The sequence below is a fragment of the Pinus tabuliformis genome, chromosome 1_2, assembly GCF_031772625.1.
Source record: "Pinus tabuliformis cultivar Carrire ecotype Pingquan chromosome 1_2, CPIR1, whole genome shotgun sequence".
NCBI lineage: Eukaryota > Viridiplantae > Streptophyta > Pinopsida > Pinales > Pinaceae > Pinus > Pinus tabuliformis.
The window spans coordinates 76,738,827-76,751,903 of NC_142298.1; positions in this window are offsets into that span (position 1 = coordinate 76,738,827).

The window sequence follows — 13,077 nt, forward strand, 5'->3', positions numbered from 1 at the left end:
CCATTGATGAGAGGGGAGATCTAAGGACCTGAAATGTAAGCTTTGACAAGGTCAAGGAAGGACGCAACAAATCCCATTTTCTTTAGAACCGTAAGGAGGAAAGAGTGTCTAACTCTGTCAAAGGCATTGGCTAAGTCAAGTTTTAAGATGAAACCTTTTTCTTTTCTAGATTGGCTGGAGTGTATAGCCTCTTAGACAAGGAGAATGGAGTCAAAAATTTGTCTATTGGGCAGGAAGCCTCCTTGATTCTTAGAGATGAGTGAGGGAAGGAGAGGTTTAAGATGAGAAGCGAGGATTTTGGTCATAATTTTGTATGAGGAATTGCAGAGAGAAATGGGTCGGAATTGGGAGAAGGAAGAAGGTCGATTCTCTTTAGGGAGGAGGGCAAGATGGGTGGCATTAGTGAAACCTCCGATTTTTCCCTTACGTTAAGCCCATTTTATCATCTTAACAAGGTCTTTTTTTATTATTCCCCAATAAGTTCTGTAGAAGAAAATTGGGAAACCATCTGGGCCAGGAGCCTTGTCTGGTTGAAGCATCCAGATAGCTCTTCGTATTTCTTCTTCTTCGATTTCCTTGATTAGATTTTCATTAATTTCCTCGCTGATCTCAGTGGGAAGGTGTTGCAGAAGATCTGAATAATCTTCAACTTCTTTTGTTTCAGTTAAGAGGACACTATAATGATCTGAGGCAACCTTTTTAATAACATCTTGTGTGGTTTGGAGGTTTCCTTCACCATTGATGATGGAGGTGACATTATTTTTTATTTTCCTGATAGTGGCCTGCTTATGAAAGAAGGCAGAGTTTTTGTCACTTCCTTGCGGCCATAACTGTCTTGATTTTATTCTCCATTTTTTCTCCTCCGCTTTGTTGGCTCGATATAGCTAGAAGTAGAGATCGCCTTCGAGAGCTTTGTATTCCTAGGAGAGCCCCCGTTCCTCTATCATGTTGTGAACTTTCTCCAATTTGCTTTTTATTTCAATTTTATCCTTCTTAGGTTCCTTATAGTAATTTTTTGCCCATTCCTTCAAGGCGCTTTTGGTCCTTTTCAACTTGTTTTCCCATATGTATCCCAACGACCCTTCTATGTGCTGACTCCATGTGAGTTTAACAATATGATCGACAATGGGAAATTTGCTCCACAGTGGACTATATTTAAAAGGAATGGACACTAAGGGACAATGGGCTTCGAGAACAAGAGTTGTGGGGTAATGATCAGATGCTGAGTAGGGAAGTACAACAGCATAAGCACTGGAGTAAGATGAGAGGAATGAGACATTCACCAAAATCCTGTCTAGCCTCTCTATGATATTACCTTTATCTAGTCTGCGATTATTCCAAGTGAATTTGCGATTTTTTGGTACAACATCAAATAGATCGTGGTCCTGCATGATGGTTCCCAATCACGTTCTGCAAGGGTCATGAGAAAAACAACCTCCTCTTTTCTCGTTGGAGTGGAGTATGAGATTGAAATCTCCACCAAGAATAATATTATTTTTTTCTTCTTCATCTATGTCTGCTTTGAGGGAAGTCCAGCATTGTTCTTTGTCTCTATAGTGATTTGGCGCATAGACATTGTAGATAACAATCCTTTGTCATCTGTTAGGCTCTCTAGTGTGACTTTAATCCAATACTGGCTAATTGTATTTGTTATGTGTTCCCATATGTTGTGGTTCCAAAGGGTTGCTATTCCCTCGAAGGCACCCCTTGACTTGCTTATGCATCCTTCATACTACTTGAGCTAATCAATGATTCCTTTCATTTCTTGGTGTCCTTGTTTTGTTTCTTGGAGCAATAGAATTTCTGGTTTCTTATGAATTATCAGATCTTTTAGGGAAACAATTTTGGAGGGGTGCCCTAGTCCCCTGCTATTCCAAGATAGGGCTTTCATCATTTATTGTGAGGGGTACAGAGAGTTGCTTGCCTTCCTTATGTGTTGCTTCTTTACTATTTTGCCCCAAAATGTAAGTTTCTATGGGGTTCTGCATACCCATGGCAATATCCTTTTGATAATTTTCATCTCTTTGCTGCTTGGAGGAATTCCTTGTTGGCCCTTGATTTTCTTGAGTGTCCAGAATTACACCGTGCTCTTTAGAGGAGCTCCTGGTTGATCTAGAGAAGGGAGGATCTTGGGAAAGGGAAGAAGAGTTTAGCAGGGGGGTGGGATGAATAGCATCAGCCTGGGATATGGAGAGGGGGGGTTATCTTCAAGGGGAGAAATGGCGAAAAACGGGTTGGACGAAGTAGGGGGGGAAGCAGAGGGGAAGGAGTGGAGGAGGAGGTGTTGAGGAAGGAAGGATCCAGTGGGGAGGTGGAGGGGGAGGCTGTGTGATTAGCCTTGGAAGGGGCAGCTTCAGAGTTTTCCCTAGGGTTGAAAGAAGTCTTCTTTTTCTTGACAGTTTCCCATTGCTCATCTTGTGAATCATTTTGAACATCAACTAATTTAGGGCAGCGATTGGAAAAATGGCCATATTCGTGACATACCTTGCATTTGAATGGGATCTGCTCATAGTCCAGTTGTTGGATGTGAGTCAAATCATCCACTTTGAGCTTGATGGCCTCGGGGAGGCCTTTGCCGAGATTGACTTCAACACAGATGCGGGTGCAGGCTTGCATGTTGTCTTTTGGCTCACTGCGATCAATAAACTTTCCAACAACATTCCCAATGGCTCGAACCGATTCATCTCCCCAACAATGGAGAGGGAGATGAGGGAGCTGAACCCAGACCGGGACCACTCTAGGAACATCCAATTCAAGATCAAAATCTGAGGTCCATTTTTTGAGGTACAAGCCTCTGGAGTCCATGAAATAAGGTTTGTTCCTAAATATTAGATCCTTTTCTTCTCTTGATTCGAAGTGGAAGGTGAAGTACCCTTTTCCACAGAAGTGAATGGAGATTTTGCCTTGTATTTTATTAGACCAGTTTCACTCGACCCACCTTTGCACCATCTTCGGAGAGGGCCAGAGACCAGTAAATTGCCCTATGAGACCTCGTTCTGCTAGAGAAAGTGCTGCCATGCGAGGAAGAGCAGGAGGAAGAATCACCTCTTGCAAAACATCTAGCTTTTTAACAAACTTTGAGATTGTTGGGCGAGGGCACTGAGGCAGTAAGGATTTTACTAGGGCGGAGAAAGCCAGTTGGGTAACAGCCGCCTCTGGGGTTGCATTCGGAGGGGCCATGGCAAAGGGCCAAAGGCCGTAAGCTCTGGAAGCGCTCAACAGCAGTGACGCATGACCTAGCAGTAGATCCGCAACAGCTCTTTCAAAATCCCCAAAAAAATCAGAAGATATTAACTGTTGAAAATCTAAAAAATAGGGGAATAACTAGTCCTTCATGGTTCCATATGTATTCTTCTTAGGAAGAGTTTATCTCTCATTTTTACTTGGAATGTCCCTTCATTCATTTGGTATGGAAAAATGTGTTTCACCATCTTGAGGGTCGATTGATTTGGTCAACTATGATAAGTGAGTACTTCACCTCTCAGGATCGTCTTTATTCAGGATCAATTCAAGGTAAAACTTTCTTCAAGCATCATTGGGTTTCTTTACCTAAATATCTTTGTTGGAAAGTTTCGTTAGTTAGAAATAAAAGTGTAGCTATCAATGCCATGTCCCTTTTCAAGGAGTTTTGGTCTCATAAATCTCAGCGATGCCCTTATTCCAATTCATTGGATGAGTGGGAATTTGGATGATGTGAAGCAAATTCTCTTCATATTTCCGTTCATCTTCCCTCTTATAAATCTTAGAATTAGTTCCTACCAAAAGATGAATTTTGAAACTATATTAGATCATAATATTCACATATGTTTTTCTTTGATGGAACTTCTAAAAATAATCCATGGGTGGCAGGATCGGGGCATGGGGGTGATATTTTTCCCTAGAGGAAACAAAGAATTGGAATATGCTCAAGGGTTTGGGCTCATTGTCTAATAATATAGTAGAAGCATATGCTCTCCTACAAGGACTTTCCTTAGCAAAGAGTAAACATATTATGCTCTTATTGGAACGGGGAGACTCTTAGTTGATCATTCAATATATTGGTGCTAATTGTCTTCCGCGAGACAATAAACTATGCCATGTGATCAAGAGAATTTGAAGTTTATAGGCCTATTTATCCTGTTCAAAATTCTTTCATATTCTTTGTTCGACTAATCAATATGAAAATGCCACAACTAATAAAGGAACCTTGTAATTGGAGAAATAATTATTAATGGACAAGGCACTTTTTGCTCCATCCCATAACCTTCACTCATGAGATTTTTATTTCAAGCATATTAGATAGTAATTGGTTTGTGTCACATGCCAACATCCCTTGCAAAAATCAACTTGTTTGTTGGAAGCAAATATGGAGCAATGCACATGATCATTTCAGTCTCTTACAAAAAATTGAATTCTATGTTTTGAAATTTTGTAGAGTATGTGGAAAGCATTTATGTGGAAGCTATTTTTTTAGTTTATATCTTAAATCAGTTAGCCAATAATTTGCATAATTATATTTGATATACTTCTTGTGAACCAACCTCAATTTTTTATAATGCAAATTATAATTTCCGTTTAAAGAAATATTTTACTTTATTAAATATGATTTTTATAAATTATAAAGTGCATACATTTATATAAATTAAGTTCAAATTGCTTGTTTGGGGTAGCTCAATTAGCAATGGCCGTGGAAATGAAATCTCATCGAACCAAAAGTCTTGGGTTAAAATCTTGTGCTATCCCCCCTGATCGGGGTGAGAAGTTGGACATGATGAAGATGTAGTCCTACCAAGCTTACAAAAGAAAAATTAAGCTCAAATTATTATATGAAAAAAAACCCCCCACACACAACATTTATTAAAAATCCCTATTAAACTATTATTATTATTATTATTATTATATTTTCAATAATGATACTTTTTAAACTTGGGATCTCCCTTGGTTGAAAGCTCCTTGCGTATAACATATTAGCAAGATACACTGCAAAATATTTCTCAAAAAATTAATAGTTGGGCATTTAGAACACTTAACTTGGCAGGATGCCTGGTTATTTTTAAATCAATTCTTCAAGCACTCCCAATGTACCAGTTATTAGTAATGGTGACTCCTAAAGCAATGCTCTGAGCCATCAAAATGCTTTATAGAATTTTCCTATGGAAAGGGGCAAAAAATGAAAGAAAATAATTATTGGTTGCTTTGGAGAAAATTTGCATTCCAACAATGGCAGGGAGCTTGGAGATCCGATACCTTGACATGCTCAACAAAGCTACAAGAGCTAAACTTTGGTGGAGATGGATTTAGGGAGGTATTGTGCTATGGAAACTCCTCGCAATCAACAAAAATGAGAAATTTGGAATTCCCGCAAGGATCCTCAATTTGGAATCTGGGATGAGGGAATTAGAGCTTAATCCAAAGCCATGCCTTCTAGGAAATCAAGGAAGGCCATATCGCTCTACTTTGGAAAAATGGATGGAAAAAATGCCTCGTTTGGTAGATTGCGAGGAGTTCGGACAATTAGAGAATTACACAACAATGCAACATGATTTCCTATTTCTAGAAACCATCCCCTAGATCTTTTGTATGGAGAGTGTGGAAGATAGATGAAGACTAGACAAAACCCCCTAGCTATAATGACCTAGTCAAAACTAGTTCAGGAGGTAAAGAATCACAAAATTCCTATAGAGCAAAGTTAAGGCAAACTCCAATGGGGATATCAAACGAAGGGGATGTTTACCTTAAAGGAAGTCTATACCTTGTTATCTGATAAAAAAGACTTGTCGAAACAGCCTATTTGGCATAAAATCGGGAAATGAGGACACTACCCCAAAGTCACCGAATTCTTGTGGTTGATTGCTAGAAAGAAGGTACTTTGATGGGACCAAATTCAAAAGAAAAGGTTTCGAGGATCCTTTGATTATCCCTCTATGCAAGAATCAAGAGGAGGACATGGAACAACTACTTAATGTATGTCCCTTCTCAACAATATTATGAGATTCGATTCTACTATTATTTGTTCACTCAGACAAGAACTAAAATAGCCTTACAAAAACAATGGTTCAATGGAAATAAGAAATTTTTAACAACCACATCTTTAATTGAGCCTAGATATTGATTTTAGGATTCCTCGTAGGTTAATTTGGAAGGAAAGAAATAATAGGATTTTTAAACAATTAGAAACCAAGGAAGGGTGTTATGGAAATTTTGGGCAATTTATCAAGCAAAAAGTTAGGGAAATTATTCTAGTTGATGATTGGATGTAGGAATACTTGGAAGATAATCAACATGAGATGGGGATTCTAAACAAGTGGAGCCTCCCCCATCCATTGTCACTCAACTAACGACGTCATCCTCATGTAGGATAAAAGGCTCCTCTCTAACCTTTTCACCCCCCCCAATGGGCTTTGTAAAGCTGAATTTTGATTGCACTTCTAAAGGGAACCCAGGTCAATCTAGATATGGAGGGATCTTCCATGACAATGAGGAATATGAACTATTTCTTTATGTAGGAAATTGTGGGATAAATAATAATAACATTGTTGAATTCTTTACACTAGAGACAAATTTTCATATTTTTAAGAATAATGGGTACTCAAAAATTCAGGTGGATGGAGACTCCCAATTGGTAACTACTACTATTAGGAGAATTTTAAACAAGACCATCCTGGAGAAACTTTGCAAGAGTTGGAGGTTAGATTTTTTTTTTATCTCACATCCAAACCCTGATTCAATCCTTTTCTACCATAATCATCTCCCATTCCCGTCGATTTGGAAATAAGGTAGCATATTTTTTATCCATTGTGGGTTACTTGGACCAAAACACCAATCTAGCAGCAGCATGGCGAATGAGTAGTGGAGAAAATGGAGAAAATAGTTGCAATTCCTAAAATATCAAGATAAAACATCCCCAATTGGTGTGTTGGAAACAACACAAATGGATAGGGTGGAATCCTACCATCTTAGGACCTCCCATTGCATTTAAGAGGGGGGTAACGTGGTTATTATACCCCATGTAGTCACACATGTAAACCATTTTCACATCCCTCTGCATTAAGATGGTAACTCCCATTGTTATCGTGAGCTCTTGGATTTTCTATCTTGGCTTTGTCTTATTCAACAATATTAATGGTGTTTCCTAATTGTAGGTGGGTTATTTTCCCCATGACATTCGCTTTGTGGAAGCTCTAGTGCATGGAGGTCCCGGTCCCCTAAATATTTTCCTTCATTGTACACCCTGTGTGTTGGAAATTCATTCTTAGATCTGAGAGATAGTTGCAATGAAAGAAAATCCTGGGATTTTGGAGGCAGTCGTAGTGGGGGTCAGAGTTGGAGCCGGAGGTGGATCGAGAGGAAGCACATATCTTTTGCAACATCTCAATTCCTAGTGGGCCAACTATCATGGGGTATATTTTTCTATGTCCAATCTTCAAAGAATTCTCAATCTATTTGTATTTGCATGGTGGAATCTAGTTTATGGTCTGCAAGACATCTTGGTGGTGTGGAAACTAATTGGTGTGCCTTGGGTTTTATGGTTTCTTGATCCTTTCCAAAGCTACTCTTTGTATGTTCCTTCTCTGTCACTACTAGCTAATACCATTCCCAGGTCAATTTGGAAGAAAATCGTTAAGTTTTTCTGGCACTATCCTAGTTCCTTTTGGCTTTCCTCACTGATATGCCCCTTGATTGGGGGGTATCTTTCATTGGGACTATCTTTCTTTTGGGTGATATTCCCCATCATTATATGTGCTCTCGTCGAGGTTTTGGAGGTTGAGGTCTCCATGGTATACCTTGAGCTCAAACACAATCTCAGACAGTTGTGGTTATTTTCCATTCCTTCACTCCTTTAGAAATCCAAGAGGAAATCCATCAGTTAGAATCCTTAACCTTTAATGATCACCAAGCCTAATCTAACTCTGAAATCCAACTAACATTGCTAATTGAGTTCCATACCCTAGACATACCAAGTCAAGATGAAGCTAATGTCTCAATTCCATCACCCTCCATTGGCAAATGAAGGCACTCTTGGGAAGGGTCCTCAAAGAAAAGTGTGAGGACTACAATGAAATTATAGCATATCTTAATGAAACCCAATGATTTCAATGCCACCAGTGCTCATGCTTAGTTAGCCTTGACACTCGTCTAGTTCACATAGAAGGTAATCTACAATGCGACCTCAAGCCTGTAGGAATAAGCACCAAAGATCTAGCCCTAGTCACATCCTCTGATAATTGATGTTAGCCCAACCTTTTGGCTTATGCATTTTTACTAACAATAAATATGTTTATTTTAGCATATTTATAGCTAGCTATAGCTAACAATTGATGTATATTTGTCTTAATGCATATTAGAAACTTGGATGCAATCAAGTTCTATTTTGGATGGTTTTGGATGGTTTTGGATGATAAAAAGTAGATCTTAATGTCGGCAGGTTTGGTTTCCCTTGAGGCTAACCATGATAATGTTCAAGTCTAACAATGATCACACCCCACCCCGCCCCCCCGCCCCCCACCCCACCTAACCCATAACCCAACCAAATTTAGGAGATAGACACTATGCAAATCCATGGGAATTCTTTCTCAAAACAGAGAGAGTTGCAACAACTCATAAACAAACAAAGAATCTCATCTCTTAGGCTTGACTAGCCCTCTCAACCATATAACAATGATACATATTTATAACTCAAGCACATATTTAAATAGATATTTACATCACAGATATAACTACAAGGGATGGAATCCAATCTCCTTCCCTTCAGTAAATAACACAAAGATCAGCCTTCCATCTTTACACTACTACCAATGAAATACACACAGAGACCATCTATTTCTCAAACTGGAGATCACAGAGATTATAACTTCTGAGTATACATAGAAATCAACCTTTCAATAAGAGTTATTACAGGGAATCCAACTTCCCCTTCTACAATCATGAAATCATTCCTTATCAACAACATATACATATAACTCATATAATGAGCATGTGCACATCATTAACATGAATAATCAATAAAGATACTCATGCCAACATTTTTGTAACAATCAATACTCTTTGCATGCCATAATAGTAGTACTTCAGACCTACAATGCAATGTATTCCAAACCCACTCTCTAACACATGCAATCTATCAAGGTTCTCAACCCAATCTTAATTACATTTATAGCTACAAGAAAACACATGGAATAGAAGATTTATCTATGTGAAATATTATCTCTTCATGTACACAACAAAGATGTGATGTTAGGTTAAATCCATGAACATAAACCAATTCATTAAAGCCTATGAAATAGTACCATTGTACAATGTTAGAAGTTATAAGAGCCTATAACAAAACAAGAATCATGCCATTGTAAACATGAATGGATCTCCATGTTGCTTACTGTCAAAAGGGTAATCAACACACATATATTAATTGCAAGGAAACTTTGGTTGAGCATCATAAATAGAGTCAGCTCACAATTCATAATCTCGTTACTTGATTCCAACAACTCTTCAATAACACTAAGGAACATACCAGTTAGCCTATATAAGCAATAAAAATCAACCCAACTTTCAAACAAAAATAGCATCAGTTCACATTGGAAATATAAATACTTATCAATGGCCCCTAAGAATATGAAAGACTCATATTCATTCACACATCATTACATGGATCATAACCAACCATTCAACAAATAAACACAAGTAAGCTAGACTTGTCATGCAAGAAATAACACACCCTCCATCTACACTACAACATGATGTCCACACAAGGGTATGTACAAGGAAATTTATCTTGGATTACAATGAGGATGGGAAACTGAGTTTGGGACTTCAGCTCCCCACCCAACCATATACAAGTTACAACCAAGCTACTTGCATCTGTCACCCCCGAGCCAGATTCCAGGGGTCTGAGGTGGTCTTACTCAAGGGAATAAACACCATTCTTCCAACTGAAATAGGGACTCAACAGGTTCTTCTTCCTCCACCCACCAACTACTTAATAATGGCCAAACAAATGCATAAGGAGAACTAGAGGCTTGTTGATGTCCATATCATCCTCTTTGTTGTCTCTCTATTTTTATTTTCTATCTGTCAGTTCATGAGCCTCCTCCTAGCTTCAACCTTTCTCTGGTTTTACTCCAGCAATCTCCACTACTTCCTCCTATAGGTCCCCTAATTTCTCTAGAAGCTTCGTTGCTTCCTCCTTCCTTGCTATTTGTCCCTGTATGTAGAGTTTGACTCCCTATGTTCTGCGAATACCATTTCTTAGTTGAGCTCCCTTCCCCCCACTATCTTTATGTGGCTCCTAGTTGTTGTGCATCCAGTGTTGTGCTCTCCCCTCAATGAATTTGAGCTCCTCCTCTCTTTTCCGCTCTATCTGTGAATCAAATTCAACTCTTTTATCTCCTTGTTGTGCCCACTATTATTGTGCATTAACTCATTTCATCCTTTGTTGTAATTTGGGTTTCCCAAACGAGCATGGGCTTTGTCCCTTGTCTTCCAATTAAGCCTCAACAACCAGCCTTCAATGGTTATCCAAAACTATCCAATTTCTACCTTTAGCAATTAAGTTGAATTTCCCAAGCAATTGACCTCCCCGGACCTCTTAGAATTAGTGTCCCTCACTCATCCCATTTAATCTTTTAAAATTCAATTACATGATAAAATTATATGGCCAAATCAATTCATTCATGGTTTGGGATGTTACAAACCCCTCCCCCTTGGGGGAACAACATCCTCGGTGTTTTTTGTCCATATACATAGAGAAAACATGCTAAATTAAGAAACATTAACATACTCCCTTTAGATATTTATATCCACAATTCTTTACAATATTTACATGTCACGCATTCACAGTTTCTTTCCCAACAACTAAACAATTATAAAAGAAAAATTTTAATTAGATCAACCACTTTTTGTGGTTATTTTTCAATTTCCTGGTGCCTTTGCTACACCAAATCCAGCTTGGATCCTTTCCCTTTTTTGGAGGTTAGTATGCCTCCAATATCCAACACTACTTTTCCTTCCACTCATGTTCCTTCAGTGAACATTTCCTGACTCATTGCTTCCTGATACAACCCCAATATGCTTCTAATTCCAATCAACTATGCTCGTGACCAAGAAACCCAATTTATTTTTCGGCCTTCCCTTCTCTGCTTCTCAATCCCTCGGGAAATCTGGTTACTCCCTCTTCATGCAATCACTCACCTTCCAAGTTCAGGAATCCCCTTCTTTACTTCTTAGTCCCTTGGGTAATCCATCCTTTGGAAAGGCTTCCCCACAGTGGCAGGGCCCACAACCAAGGCACTCCAGCATTATCACAATTATACAGGTCATAACATGCTTCATGGGAATCAATTGACATCATTGGTGTTAGTGTATCACAATGGCCCCATTCTTGAAATATTTAATCAATGTGCCACTACACACTTTGATGTCTTTCAGTTGCAACTATCTATCTTGCGGCCAAGTCCATCCACCCAATTGGGTGATTTCATACTTCCCTGCATCATAGCACGTATGTCTCCATGAGTTCCATCATTAAGGAAATGCAATAAATTTAAGTCATACCTCACTATTAGCTTATCTTATGAGGTGAACTTGGAATTTTCATTTAATTCCTATCACAAAAAACTAGGTTAGCTCATAGCACAAACCATCATAAATTGGAACATTGAATTTAGATTCATAAAATAGAATTTTCAAAATCCATGAAATATTGATACTTATCTTGATTTTCTCCTTGCTACTTCCTTTACACACACTAGGTTGTTAGCCCATCTAGCAAGCACCTAGTGCCTTCTCTTCGCTTTGACCACGTACACACATCGGATTGGTTGTCAATTTGGCAAGCACCTAGTGCCTTATATTCACTTTGACCATGTACACACATTGGATTGGTCGCCAATATGACAAGCACCTGGTTCCTTCTCTTCTCTTTGACCGCATACACACATTAGATTGGTTTCCAATATGGAAAATACCTAGTGCTTTTTCTTCACTTTGACCACGTACACACACTGGATTGGTTACCAATCTAGAAAGTACCCAGTGCCTTCTCTTCACTTAACCACATACACACACTTGATTAGTCCAGTTTTTCTCCTCTTCTCTTTGACTTCCACTCCAAGGTGGATATCTATCTATCTATCTATCTATCTATCTATCTATCTATATATATATATATATATATATATATATATATATATATATATATATATATATATATATATATATATATATATATATATATATATATATATATATATAATCCTTTTCACTATCTTGCGAATACAGGCACTACCATCCAAGTGGTATCATGTCGACAGGAGGTGTACTCGTTACCAGTAATAGGTTCCTTTCCACCTAAACAAGCACATATAATCCCATATATGTCTAGCCTGAACACAAGCCCACACCAACCCACACATAACACTTTACACATAAACAACACACAGTCTCAGACAATCCCATACTTGCCTATCCTAAACACCTTGCACATACAAACTTATACACATGGTATGACACAACACACATATAGCACAACACAAATTTACCCTATTCCCATCCACAACACATGCACATGTACAACAAAAACACATACAAACATAATGTGTCACATTACAAAAATATCACAGTAATCCAAAGACCACCTTGTCTCTTATGACATATCACCATGTCACAGTTAATCCAGAGACCATCTTGTCTCTCATGAAATATCACCACATCGCAGTTAATCCAGAGACCATCTTGTCTCCATACATGTGAATTAGGCCATACTGCTTCATTTGTTTTTCCCATGTTTTTAACCTTGACATGGGCACAATGTAAGAGTTATGTTCACATAATTATAAATTAGCAGAATTTTCCTTTCTGCCCAATAAATTCCTCATCACCGTGGGAATCTTTTCATGCCATCCATATCACCAAATAATTTCATATTTTCATTTTAATGACCTTTGACAACACTGCCAGACACAATGGAATTTTCATAGGTGTGTGTGTGTGTGTGTCATAAAGATCATGTATGCAATATACCACCATCCATCAACATAATCATGGATGCATTATACAAGTATCCATCAACATAATCATGTATGCAAGATATAAGTACATGCGCAA